Source organism: Dendrobates tinctorius, unplaced genomic scaffold (assembly GCF_039654945.1).
Source record: "Dendrobates tinctorius isolate UK_male_01 unplaced genomic scaffold, ASM3965494v1 ptg000112l, whole genome shotgun sequence".
NCBI classification, from domain to species: Eukaryota; Metazoa; Chordata; class Amphibia; order Anura; family Dendrobatidae; genus Dendrobates; species Dendrobates tinctorius.
Window position 1 is genome coordinate 1,216,943 of NW_027361780.1, and position 15,630 is coordinate 1,232,572.

At 39.9% G+C, this 15,630-nt stretch overlaps 1 protein-coding gene across 3 annotated transcripts in view; it reads right to left on the reverse strand.

Moving 5' to 3' along the window:
• NF1 (neurofibromin 1) overlaps positions 1–15,630 on the reverse strand; it is a 419,128-nt gene that overhangs the window by 18,400 nt on the left and 385,098 nt on the right. The gene's annotated exons all lie outside the window — the stretch shown is intronic.

Consider the following 15,630-nt stretch of genomic DNA (forward strand, 5'->3'; position numbering starts at 1 on the left):
CCTATATTACTACAGAGAATATAGCATGATGCAGGTCTGCATTACTACAGAGAATATAGCATGATGTAGGTCTATTACTAGAGAGAATATAGCATGATGCATGTCTATATTACTACAGAGAATATAGCATGATGCCGGTCTATATTACTACAGAGAATATAGCATGATGAAGGTCTGTATTACTACAGAGAATATAGCATGATGCAGGTCTATTACTACAGAGAATATAGCATGATGCCGGTCTATATTACTACAGAGAATATAGCATGATGCAGGTCTGTATTACTACAGAGAATATAGCATGATGCAGGTCTATTACTACAGAGAATATAGCATGATGCCGGTCTATATTACTACAGAGAATATAGCATGATGCAGGCCTATATTACTACAGAGAATATAGCATGATGCAGGTCCATATTACTACAGAGAATATAGCATGATGCAAGTCTATATTACTACAGAGAATATAGCATGATGCAGGTCTATTACTACAGAGAATATAGCATGATGCAGGTCTATATTACTACAGAGAATATAGCATGATGCAGGCCTATATTACTACAGAGAATATAGCATGATGCAGGTCTGTATTACTACAGAGAATATAGCAAGATGCAGGTCTATTACTACAGAGAATATAGCATGATGCCGGTCTATATTACTACAGAGAATATAGCATGATGCAGGTCTGTATTACTACAGAGAATATAGCATGATGCAGGTCTATTACTACAGAGAATATAGCATGATGCCGGTCTATATTACTACAGAGAATATAGCATGATGCAGGTCTATATTACTACAGAGAATATAGCATAATGCAGGTCTATATTACTACAGAGAATATAGCATGATGCCGGTCTATATTACTACAGAGAATATAGCATGATGCAGGTCTATATTACTACAGAGAATATAGCATGATGCAGGCCTATAATACTAGAGAGAATATAGCATGATGCAGGCCTATATTACTACAGAGAATATAGCATGATGCAGGTCTATATTACTACAGAGAAAATAGCATGATGTAGGTCTATTACTAGAGAGAATATAGCATGATGCATGTCTATATTACTACAGAGAATATAGCATGATGCCGGTCTGTATTACTACAGAGAATGTAGCATGATGCAGGTCTGTATTACTACAGAGAATATAGCATGATGCAGGTCTATTACTACAGAGAATATAGCATGATGCCGGTCTATATTACTACAGGGAATATAGCATGATGCAGGTCTGTATTACTACAGAGAATATAGCATGATGCCGGTCTATTACTACGGAGAATATAGCATGATGCAGGCCTATATTACTACAGAGAATATAGCATGATGCAGGTCTGTATTACTACAGAGAATATAGCATGATGCAGGTCTATATTACTACAGAGAATATAGCATGATGCCGGTCTATATTACTACAGAGAATATAGCATGATGCAGGTCTGTATTACTACAGAGAATATAGCATGATGCCGGTCTATATTACTACAGAGAATATAGCATGATGCCGGTCTATATTACTACAGAGAATATAGCATGATGCAGGCCTATATTACTACAGAGAATATAGCATGATGCAGGTCTATATTACTACAGAGAATATAGCATGATGCAGGTCTATATTACTACAGAGAATATAGCATGATGCAGGCCTATATTACTACAGAGAATATAGCATGATGCATATCTATATTACTACATAGAATATAGCATGATGCAGGCCTATATTACTACAGAGAAAATAGCATGATGCAGGCCTATATTACTACAGAGAATATAGCATGATGCAGGTCTGTATTACTACAGAGAATATAGCATGATGCAGGTCTGTATTACTACAGAGAATATAGCATGATGCAGGTCTATTACTACAGAGAATATAGCATGATGCAGGTCTATATTACTATAGAGAATATAGCATGATGCAGGTCTGTATTACTACAGAGAATATAGCATGATGCCGGTCTATATTACTACAGAGAATATAGCATGATGCAGGTCTATTACTACAGAGAATATAGCATGATGCCGGTCTATATTACTACAGAGAATATAGCATGATGCAGGTCTATATTACTACAGAGAATATAGCATGATGCAGGTCTATATTACTACAGAGAATATAGCATGATGCAGGTCTATATTACTACAGAGAATATAGCATGATGCAGGTCTATATTACTACAGAGAATATAGCATGATGCAGGCCTATATTACTACAGAGAATATAGCATGATGCAGGTCTATATTACTACAGAGAATATAGCATGATGCAGGTCTATATTACTACAGAGAATATAGCATGATGCATATCTATATTACTACAGAGAATATAGCATGATGCAGGTCTATATTACTACAGAGAATATAGCATGATGCAGGTCTATTACTACAGAGAATATAGCATGATGCAGGTCTATATTACTACAGAGAATATAGCATGATGCAGGTCTATTACTACAGAGAATATAGCATGATGTAGGTCTATTACTAGAGAGAATATAGCATGATGCATGTCTATATTACTACAGAGAATATAGCATGATGCCGGTCTATATTACTACAGAGAATATAGCATGATGCAGGCCTATATTACTATAGAGAATATAGCATGATGCAGGTCTATATTACTACAGAGAAAATAGCATGATGCAGGCCTATATTACTACAGAGAATATAGCATGATGCAGGTCTGTATTGCTACAGAGAATATAGCATGATGCAGGTCTATATTACTACAGAGAATATAGCATAATGCAGGTCTATATTACTACAGAGAATATAGCATGATGCCGGTCTATATTACTACAGAGAATATAGCATGATGCAGGTCTGTATTACTACAGAGAATATAGCATGATGCCGGTCTTTTACTACAGAGAATATAGCATGATGCCGGTCTATATTACTACAGAGAATATAGCATGATGCAGGCCTATATTACTACAGAGAATATAGCATGATGCAGGTCCATATTACTACAGAGAATATAGCATGATGCAAGTCTATATTACTACAGAGAATATAGCATGATGCATGTCTATTACTACAGAGAATATAGCATGATGCAGGTCTATATTACTACAGAGAATATAGCATGATGCAGGCCTATATTACTACAGAGAATATAGCATGATGCAGGTCTGTATTACTACAGAGAATATAGCAAGATGCAGGTCTATTACTACAGAGAATATAGCATGATGCCGGTCTATATTACTACAGAGAATATAGCATGATGCAGGTCTGTATTACTACAGAGAATATAGAATGATGCAGGTCTATTACTACAGAGAATATAGCATGATGCCGGTCTATATTACTACAGAGAATATAGCATGATGCAGGTCTATATTACTACAGAGAATATAGCATGATGCAGGTCTATATTACTACAGAGAATATAGCATGATGCAGGCCTATATTACTACAGAGAATATAGCATGATGCAGGCCTATATTACTACAGAGAATATAGCATGATGCAGGCCTATATTACTACAGAGAATATAGCATGATGCAGGCCTATATTACTACAGAGAATATAGCATGATGCAGGTCTATATTACTACAGAGAAAATAGCATGATGCAGGCCTATATTACTACAGAGAATATAGCATGATGCAGGTCTGTATTACTACAGAGAATATAGCATGATGCAGGACTATATTACTACAGAGAATATAGCATAATGCAGGTCTATATTACTACAGAGAATATAGCATGATGCAGGTCTGTATTACTACAGAGAATATAGCATGATGCAGGTCTATATTACTACAGAGAAAATAGCATGATGCAGGCCTATATTACTACAGAGAATATAGCATGATGCAGGTCTGTATTACTACAGAGAATATAGCATGATGCAGGTCTATATTACTACAGAGAATATAGCATGATGCCGGTCTATATTACTACAGAGAATATAGCATGATGCAGGTCTGTATTACTACAGAGAATATAGCATGATGCCGGTCTATATTACTACAGAGAATATAGCATGATGCAGGTCTGTATTACTACAGAGAATATAGCATGATGCAGGTCTATTACTACAGAGAATATAGCATGATGCCGGTCTATATTACTACAGAGAATATAGCATGATGCAGGTCTATATTACTACAGAGAATATAGCATGATGCAGGCCTATAATACTAGAGAGAATATAGCATGATGCAGGCCTATATTACTACAGAGAATATAGCATGATGCAGGTCTATATTACTACAGAGAAAATAGCATGATGTAGGTCTATTACTAGAGAGAATATAGCATGATGCATGTCTATATTACTACAGAGAATATAGCATGATGCCGGTCTGTATTACTACAGAGAATGTAGCATGATGCAGGTCTGTATTACTACAGAGAATATAGCATGATGCAGGTCTATTACTACAGAGAATATAGCATGATGCCGGTCTATATTACTACAGGGAATATAGCATGATGCAGGTCTGTATTACTACAGAGAATATAGCATGATGCCGGTCTATTACTACGGAGAATATAGCATGATGCCGGTCTATATTACTACAGAGAATATAGCATGATGCAGGCCTATATTACTACAGAGAATATAGCATGATGCAGGTCTATATTACTACAGAGAATATAGCATGATGCAGGTCTATATTACTACAGAGAATATAGCATGATGCAGGCCTATATTACTACAGAGAATATAGCATGATGCAGGCCTATATTACTACAGAGAATATAGCATGATGCAGGTCTATATTACTACAGAGAAAATAGCATGATGCAGGCATATATTACTACAGAGAATATAGCATGATGCAGGTCTGTATTACTACAGAGAATATACCATGATGCAGGTCTATTACTACAGAGAATATAGCATGATGCCGGTCTATATTACTACAGAGAATATAGCATGATGCAGGTCTGTATTACTACAGAGAATATAGCATGATGCCGGTCTATATTACTACAGAGAATATAGCATGATGCAGGTCTGTATTACTACAGAGAATATAGCATGATGCAGGTCTATTACTACAGAGAATATAGCATGATGCCGGTCTGTATTACTACAGAGAATATAGCATGATGCAGGTCTATTACTACAGAGAATATAGCATGATGCCGGTCTATATTACTACAGAGAATATAGCATGATGCAGGTCTATATTACTACAGAGAATATAGCATGATGCAGGCCTATAATACTAGAGAGAATATAGCATGATGCAGGCCTATATTACTACAGAGAATATAGCATGATGCAGGTCTATATTACTACAGAGAAAATAGCATGATGTAGGTCTATTACTAGAGAGAATATAGCATGATGCATGTCTATATTACTACAGAGAATATAGCATGATGCCGGTCTGTATTACTACAGAGAATGTAGCATGATGCAGGTCTGTATTACTACAGAGAATATAGCATGATGCAGGTCTATTACTACAGAGAATATAGCATGATGCCGGTCTATATTACTACAGGGAATATAGCATGATGCAGGTCTGTATTACTACAGAGAATATAGCATGATGCCGGTCTATTACTACGGAGAATATAGCATGATGCCGGTCTATATTACTACAGAGAATATAGCATGATGCAGGCCTATATTACTACAGAGAATATAGCATGATGCAGGTCTATATTACTACAGAGAATATAGCATGATGCAGGTCTATATTACTACAGAGAATATAGCATGATGCAGGCCTATATTACTACAGAGAATATAGCATGATGCAGGCCTATATTACTACAGAGAATATAGCATGATGCAGGTCTATATTACTACAGAGAAAATAGCATGATGCAGGCATATATTACTACAGAGAATATAGCATGATGCAGGTCTGTATTACTACAGAGAATATACCATGATGCAGGTCTATTACTACAGAGAATATAGCATGATGCAGGTCTATATTACTACAGAGAATATAGCATGATGCAGGCCTATATTACTACAGAGAATATAGCATGATGCAGGTCTGTATTACTACAGAGAATATAGCATGATGCAGGTCTGTATTACTACAGAGAATATAGCATGATGCCGGTCTATATTACTACAGAGAATATAGCATGATGCAGGTCTGTATTACTACAGAGAATATAGCATGATGCAGGTCTATTACTACAGAGAATATAGCATGATGCCGGTCTATATTACTACAGAGAATATAGCATGATGCAGGTCTATATTACTACAGAGAATATAGCATGATGCAGGTCTATATTACTACAGAGAATATAGCATGATGCAGGCCTATATTACTACAGAGAATATAGCATGATGCAGGCCTATATTACTACAGAGAATATAGCATGATGCAGGTCTATATTACTACAGAGAAAATAGCATGATGCAGGCCTATATTACTACAGAGACTATAGCATGATGCAGGTCTGTATTACTACAGAGAATATAGCATGATGCAGGTCTACATTACTACAGAGAATATAGCATAATGCAGGTCTATATTACTACAGAGAATATAGCATGATGCCAGTCTATATTACTACAGAGAATATAGCATGATGCAGGTCTGTATTACTACAGAGAATATAGCATGATGCCGGTCTATATTACTACAGAGAATATAGCATGATGCCGGTCTGTATTACTACAGAGAATATAGCATGATGCCGGTCTATATTACTACAGAGAATATAGCATGATGCAGGTCTAAATTACTACAGAGAATATAGCATGATGCCGGTCTATATTACTACAGAGAATATAGCATGATGCAGGTCTGTATTACTACAGAGAATATAGCATGATGCAGGTCTATTACTACAGAGAATATAGCATGATGCATGTCTATATTACTACAGAGAATATAGCATGATGCAGGTCTATATTACTACAGAGAATATAGCATGATGCAGGTCTATATTACTACAGAGAATATAGCATGATGCAGGTCTACATTACTACAGAGAATATAGCATGATGCAGGTCAATATTACTACAGAGAATATAGCATGATGCAGGTCTATATCACTACAGAGAATATAGCATGATACAGGTCTATAATACTACAGAGAATATAGCATGATGCAGGTCTATATTACTACAGAGAATACAGCATGATGCATATCTATATTACTACAGAGAATAAAGCATGATGCAGGTCTATATTACTACAGAGAATATTGTAAGAGAATGGTCAGCCATAATATACTGAGCGGCCATGTTGTCTCTAGCAGCCATCTTGTCGAAAGTTAGAGAAGATTCAACTTTTACAAAAGAGCTAATAAAATGTACTAAATGGAGGATGGAAAATGAGATCATTTCTCCTACCAACCTCAGAAGATGTGCATAGAGGAAGATTGGATCAATAAGGGAATAGGGTCACCAAATATATGGTCAATGTGTGTTTATGTGATATTGTTGGTAGAGAGAGAAGATTCATTAAAATGTCAAATGCATGAATTTATGGATCAAGTCTGAAAGCAGTGATAAGATTTTACGACAGTAGCCATAGATACCAATGACTTATGGGTTTTAGTGTTGCTTGGAGAAACGTTAATTGATATGTTCGTATTATGTCATTATATTCTCTGTTCTAAACCACGTTTCTCTAGATTTATCATGTGAACGCCTTAGAATTATAATGTTAACGCCCTATGCGGCAAAATGCAGCTTTCTTTGTTCTCATAATGTATAAGAAGCCCCTGTTACTGTTGCTTGTTGCCATTCCACCGCCATCATGCCGTTGTGCCACACCATGATCTAGCACGAAGCCTTATCATCGCCAGACTTCCTAGCGAATCTCTGCCCATCTGAATTCCTGTTTTTGCACGCATATTTCAACTTCTCTGATTGTCCGTTCTGTTTTGCCGTGTATCTTCTGAACAAACTTCGACCTCAGCTCCACGAGAAGATCATCTCCAGTTTTGTTCGGCTCTTTCAGCTCTCGCAGTAAGAACTTTTTCTTACAAGTGGCGAGCCAGCCAGGAGGAGCGGCTCCGGAGAGCTGCATCCAGAAGAACTACGGAAGAAAGCTGTAGATGAGAGCTTCGAGGTTGGAAGAGTGAAGAAAAAAATAAAAAAAATTGCGTATGGCCATACGTTAAACCAATCAAAGGAAGCCAGCCTGAAGGAGAACCTCTTGTGATCGCTCTGAGACCGCCTGCCCGATTTTTTTTATAAGAAAACCACGGATAAAAAAAAAAAAAAAAAAGACTATAAAAAGATGAGCAACTAAGAAGAAGCTATCTACAAGGACGTGAGAAATTTGTGTGCCGGGTAGCAAGAAGCTTTAAAAGGGCGTGGGGAGACGCTTGGCAAGCATAACGAGTGAGGCTGGAATCACGGCTGCACCTCTTTTGATATCTGGTCGACCCCAAAAAGCTGCAGCGAGGTCTTCCATCTGAGAGGTGTGAGTATCTAACTTTGCTTAAATTGCATTTGTTGATACTAGAACAGAGTAAAATTCGTCCTTGCAGACCACTGTAAATATGGAGTGGCTACGGAAACAAGCAGAGAAATATGCTGGCACACCCCAGCTGGAGGGGGTTAATGTGGAAACCACGTAGTTAAATTGTATGCGTTGGTTCACCACAGAGAACAGGGAACTAGACAGAAAGAATTCGCTAGGAAAATCTAATAGCCGAGTAGCAGCTTAGTCATAACCTTTGATCAGGCTCTTGATAGGCAGTCTACACCAAAATATGTTAACATGATCACCTGGGGAGGGGCAGTGTATAGGGAGAGATTAGAAAAGCTGAGTGAGGTGCTGGAGCTAGCATGGAAGCACAGAGAGAGGTGCGAGCAGCGGCAGCTGAGAGCAGTTATGTCACAGATGGACACTGCAGCTTTGAGACACAGTGCTGATGTAAATACAGTTGTAGACTGGAGAAGAGAGTTAGGAGAATGGGTGCAGTAGTACATAAGATAGTGTTCCAACAGCTCCAGCTTATGCAGACACAGTTGAGGAAAGATATATTGTCCCGACAGTTTCAGCACATGCAGACCCTAGGTTAAATTTAACGCTGCTTCAACCCCGAGAAAAAAATCCCTCGCCAAATGTCCCTGGTCCATCTTAAATTTGTTTGTTGTGGAGGCTTTTTTAACCAATGTTAGGACAATGCAATCCGAGGTGAAGGGTGATGAGTCCAATGTTTTTGCATACCATTCACCTCGTGGTGTATCTGCTGATTCAGGGAGGCCAGGAGTTCCGGGGGGGTATGCGCAGCTGCCGAGAATGGGTAGGTCCCATTCGGCAGAGCCCCCACGGGATCCCATGAGAGGTCCTCCCTTGTGTTATTTTTGCGGACAGCTAGGACACTTTAGACGTTTTTGTCCCAATTTTGTGCCAGGGACTATACCCCGAGAACCCCGGGAGCCATTTAACCCCCAACGTCCCCGGGAGTTCTCTAGACCACCTTTCGGAGTTAGACCTCCGTATCCAGCAGTAAATGACCCTAGGCAGTATCAGCAGTACAACAGTCTTCAAATGGTTAACCCAGTCTCACAGGAGCCTTCTGCTCCTGTTCCTTCCCCAATGGCTTTCACTCATCCGCACCCGGAGATCCAGGCTATTCAGGGAGGGGTCACTCCTCCTCGTCCCTACACTCCCCTGATCAAGGAGCTACGGGAACATGTGGACCGGACCCTGACTAAGGATCTCTTTGGGGCGGAGGTGGCAGCTGTTGGACGGAAGCCATGTCCAGATGGGGACGATGGATTTTTCGGGCTTCTCACCGCAGGTAACACTGATTGATGGAGTGCTCCCCCTGTTCCCCTTACCCTCCTTTCCCTGGGCAACGATGGGAGACCTTATGTCAAAGGGCGAATAGAGGGGCTGCTGTGGGAAAACATCCTCATCGATACAGGAGCCTCAATTTCAGTAACACGACACAAATTGCAGTCACCCCCAGGACTGCCTGAGACTACCACTTTAGTTGGATTTGAGGGCTCCTGTATTCAAGCAGTAAAAAGTCGTCCAGTAAACCTGAGATTTCAGGACACAGGGGGATCGAAGCAAAGGGGTCTTTGATGTGCTTTTTGGGTAAACCCACAGTTACGGTACACTATTTTGGGAACTGATGTTTTGGGAGCAATGGGAATTGTTGTCGATTTATGTAACAAAGTTCTGTGGCGGAACAAAGAAGCCACTATCTGTTCTGTAATTGTACCTGTGGAGGAGGATGAGGAGAGTCACAAATTACCCATTACTAGCTTCAGATTAGGTGCTGATGAAACTGTTGAAAATGCTGACAATGATGCTTTGAATAATGAATTGAAGCAAAAATTCCCTGAATTGTGGATCTCTAAGAAAACTGATTGTGGGTTAATGCAAACTAAGGTTAAAATTGATGGTGAAAAACTGCCACCTTTCCAGCGTCAGTACTGTATTCCTGAGGACGCCATCCCTTACATAAGGGTTGCAGTCAGTGAATTGGAGAAACAAGGTGTTGTTGTGAAGGGTAATTCCCCATGTAACAGTCCTATTCTACCTGTAAAAAAGGAAGATGGCAGTTTTCAAATAGTAGTAGACCTGAGACTTGTAGATAAGTACACTCCTTCAGCAGCACATCTTGATGCATCTGTCCCTGAAGTTATGTCACAGCTGAGGAGTGATTGTAAAGCGTTTTCTTGTTTGGACATTGCAAATGGCTTTTTCTCAGTACCTCTAACACCTGAATCTGCCCTCCGCTTTGCATTCACTTTTGAGAATGTGCAATACTTGTTCACGCGGTTGCCCATGGGATTTCACAGTTCTCCTGTGTATTTCCATCAGGCATTGGCTCAAGTGTTAGAACCCCTTGGCTACGGAGACAAAGTCTTACAGTATGTGGATGATTTATTGATTCAAACTGTCGATGAATGTGAACACAAAGAGACCCTTGAAAATGTTTGCCAAACTTTACAAGATGCAGGACTCAAAATGAGTCTAGACAAAGTACAATTGATGAAATCAAAGGTTAAATTTCTAGGTGTGTGTCTCAGCAGAAGGAAAGAAACCCATCATGACAGGGTTAAAGCTATTCAAGCTGACCCCATACCAACTAATATTACTGAGCTCAGAAAATTTTTGGGTCTTATCAATTTTTCCAGAGAATTTATTGAAGATTTCGCTTATCTGGCTAAACCACTGTATGATTTATTGAAAAATGTTGATAATGACCTTGACTATGCCCCTATTGATGTAAAGGAAGCCGCCTTACAGGCTTTTGAGAGATTGAAGAGCGCCCTTAGGGCAGCTACTGCATTGGTTAATCCTGACCCTTCCCAGCCATTTTACATTCAGACTCACACCGGGGATATCTCTATTTCTTCTGTGCTTCTACAAAAATGGTGCAAAGAAAGCCCAGAAGTGTCTAGTCAGTTGTATGCCCTAGGTTACTACTCTAGGTTGCTTACCCCCGTGGAAAAAGGATTCACTCTGTGCATGAAGCACCTACTGGGCGTGCACTGGACTATGAATCAAGTGAGACATATAGTGGGATTTGCTCCTTTAATTTTACAAACCCCGCATGTCACTTTAAAAACTTTGCTGAAAGGAAAAGCTTCAGGTATTAATTCACAGAGAATGGCCCAATGAATCATTGATTTTGAGACTAGAGACTTACAAGTCGAAGTGGGTGAGAAATATCACTTAGCCCAGATGATGCAATATGAAGGAAAAACTCACAATTGTCAAATTGAACAGGCTAATGTCACCCCCTCCCCCTTCAAAGCAAATTTTCAAGAGGGAATCCCCTGTGCCTGTATCGACGGAGCTCGATATTGGCATGAGGGGTATTACATCATAGGCTTCGCAGTATGGTTTCCAGCTAAGCCATTGCTGCTGCAGTATAAACTCCCTGGTCATTTCTCCGCTCAAAGAGCTGAACTAGAAACAGCTTTACAGGTCATTCTTGTGTGTACAGAGCCAATGAATATCTTCAGTGACAGCGCATTTCTTGTTTCATCACTCACCCTGTATCTCAATGTATGCGCCCTGAGGGGGATGGTTGATTCACAAAACAAGCCCTTGCAGCATGCAGAAATTCTTAAACAAATTGAGCAGCGGGGCAAAGAATTCCCAAATTTATGGTCTTTCTGTAAAATTAAAGGGCACCAGAGGCCAATTCCTGACCCCCACATCCTTGGCAATGCATATGTAGACCACGCAGCCAAGGAAGCTGCACTTACGGGCAATGACAAATATCCCCAAGAAGTCATCGCTGCAGTCACTAAAAAACCCCGAGAGCCCCCCTTGTTTTTTCTCCTCTTCAAGATCTTGTAAAAGCACAGGAGAAGGATGGAGACTCATCCCTGTTCAATTCCCTTGAGTCCCTGCCCATTGAAAGGGACAGGCTAGTGCCTTACATCTCAAAAACAATGATTAAGTCTTTGCTCAAATTTCAAGCTACAAAGGTGTTAAATTGTTCATATCAATCAGTGTAGACTTCTTTATTATTTTGCTGAGATTTCTGGTAAGGACTGATACTCCACTTTTTTTTTTCTATTTTCTCCAGGTCAGCTGAACATTTTCATATTCGACTCTTGGGACCATGAACCTATTGGATGATCAGGAGAAGATGTTTCGCACTATACAGTGGGACTCTGATAGTGTGAGAGGGGGAGAAGATCAGGAAAATCCAGAAGACAAAGAATGAGAAGAAAAAGACCAAAAGACTTGACTATTGTGCAACTTATTTTTTTCGGGACTAATTGAATTATTTTTTTTATTACGTGTTTGTGCTATTTTTAGGGACTTTTGCCTTACACACACACGTGCATAAAGCGCTGAATTACCTCAATATTCTTATTTTCAATAATTCACCCATGAATATTACAGTACTGTATGTTGTACTCTGGATAGAGTACAAGAGGGGGACTTGTAAGAGAATGGTCAGCCATAATATACTGAGCGGACATGTTGTCTCTAGCAGCCATCTTGTCGAAAGTTAGAGAAGATTCAACTTTTACAAAAGAGCTAATAAAAAGTACTAAATGGAGGATGGAAAATGAGATAATTTCTCCTACCAAGCTCAGTAGATGTGCATAGAGGAAGATTGGATCAATAAGGGAATAGGGTCCCCAAATATATGGTCAATGTGTGTTTATGTGATATTGTTGGTAGAGAGAGAAGAATCATTAAAATGTCAAATGCATGTATTTATGGATCAAGTCTGAAAGCAGTGATAAGATTTTAGGACAGTAGCCATAGATACCAATGACTTATGGGTTTTAAGCCCCCGTTACACACTGCGATATCGCTAGCAATATCGCTGTAAAGTCACCGATTTTGTGACGTTACAGCGATATTACTAGCGATATCGCTGCATGTGATACTTACCTCCGACCGGCTCCCCCGCTGGTTATCGCTGATCGCGCGAGAAGCTGCTGGACCATTCCTCGTCGTCCACTTCCTGTGGCGCTTCCTGCTGTGACGACGAGCGACGCGTGGAGCCAGGCGGGAGGACGCAGGATCGCCGCGTCTGACAGGTAAGTAGCGATCCCCGTCCCCTGCGATGTCGCTGGTGAGATCTGCCTGTGTGGCAGCTCACTAGCGACCACCTAGCGATGCACCAGCGATCCTGACAGCGTCATATCGCTGGTCGGGATCGCTGGTGAGTCGCTAGGTGTAACGGTACCCTTAGTGTTGCTTGGAGAAACGTTAATTAATATCTTCGTATTATGTCATTATATTCTCTGTTCTAAACCACGTTTCTCTAGAATTATCATGTGAACGCCTTAGAATTATAATGTTAACGCCCTCTGCAGCAAAATGCAGCTTTCTTTGTTCTCATAATGTATAAGAAGCCCCTGTTACTGTTGCTTGTTGCCATTCCACCGCCATCATGCCGTCGTGCCACACTATGATCTAGCACAAAGCCTTATCATCGCCAGACTTCCTAGCGAATCTCTGCCCGTCTGAATTCCTGATTTTGCCCGCATATTTCAACTTCTCTGATTGTCCGTTCTGTTTTGCCGTGTATCTTCTGAATAAACTTCGACCTCAGCTCCACGAGAAGATCGTCTAGAGTTTGGTTCGGCTCTTTCAGCTCTCTCAGAAAGAACTTTTTCTTACAAATATAGCATGATGCACATCTATAATACTACAGAGAATATAGCATGATACAGGTCTATATTACTACAGAGAATATAGCATGATGCACATCTATATTACTACAGAGAATATAGCATGATGCACATCTATATTACTACAGAGAATATAGTATGATGCACATCTATAATACTACAGAGAATATAGCATGATGCAGGTCTATATTACTACAGAGAATATAGCAAGATGCACATCTATATTACTACAGAGAATATAGCATGATGCAGGTCTATATTACTACAGAGAATATAGCATGATGCAGGTCTATATTACTACAGAGAATATAGCATGATGCAGGTCTATATTACTACAGAGAATATAGCATGATGCACATCTATATTACTACAGAGAATATAACATGATGCAGGTCTATATTACTACAGAGAATATGACATGATGCACATCTATATTACTACAGAGAATATAGCATGATGCAGGTCTATATTACTACAGAGAATATAGCATGATGCAGGTCTACAATACTACAGTGTACATAGCATGACGCAGGTCTATATTATTGCAGTGATATCAGTGGTACACAGTAATAGGCATAGCTACAATGCAAAACCAAGGCACTACTGAACAGCATTTGAGCAGAATACGATATTTTATTTATATATTATATTTATATATCTGGCAAAAACTAAGAGACCACTGCACGGTTTTATAAAAATCAGCTTCTCTACATGTCTGACAGCCATTCCATTCAGGTGTCAGTTGAATTCCAACCAGAGTACACCTCATTCTACTTAATGTGCTTCTAATTAGGTAATTACCTGAACCAAATCTTATTTAACGAAGTAAAAAACCCTGCTGTGGTGTTCACAATCCTCTTGCTATTTGATAGGACAAGCTGGATGGCAAAACAAGTGCTAGAAATATCCCAAAAGTAATAGGAATGAAAAAATAACTCAACCATGCCAAAGGAGTTGAAAAGAAAAGTCTTGAGTGGGGAAAAGGACTCAATTCTGGCTTTACTAGCAGAGGGATACAGTGAGTGTCATGTTGCCTCCATCCTTAAAATTTTGAAGACGGCAGGCCATTACTACAAGGTGAAGCAGCAGACACTGGAGACAAGAAAGCAACAGACCGGCAGAGGGCGAAAACGACTCTCCACTGACCGGGATGACCGTCATCTTATTCGAATGTCACTCAGCAACTGCAGGATGACATCAAGTGACCTACAAAAGGAATGGCAAATGGCAGCTGGGGTGAAGTGCACGGCAAGAACAGTTCGCAACAGGCTCCTAGAGGCAGGGCTCAAGTCATATAAAGCTAGAAAAAAGCATTTCATCAATGAGACACAATGGAGAGCCAGGCTTAAGTTTGCCAAAGACCAAAAGGATTTGACCATAGAGGACTGGAGTAAGGTAATCTTCTCTGATGAGTCTAGTATTCAGCTTTGCCCATCACCTGGTCATCTAATGGTTAGACGGAGACCTGGAGAGGCATACAAGCTACAGTGTCTTGCACCCACTGTGAAATTTGGTGGAGGATCAGTGATGATCTGGGGATGCTTCAGCAAGGCTGGAATTGGGCAGGTTAATCTT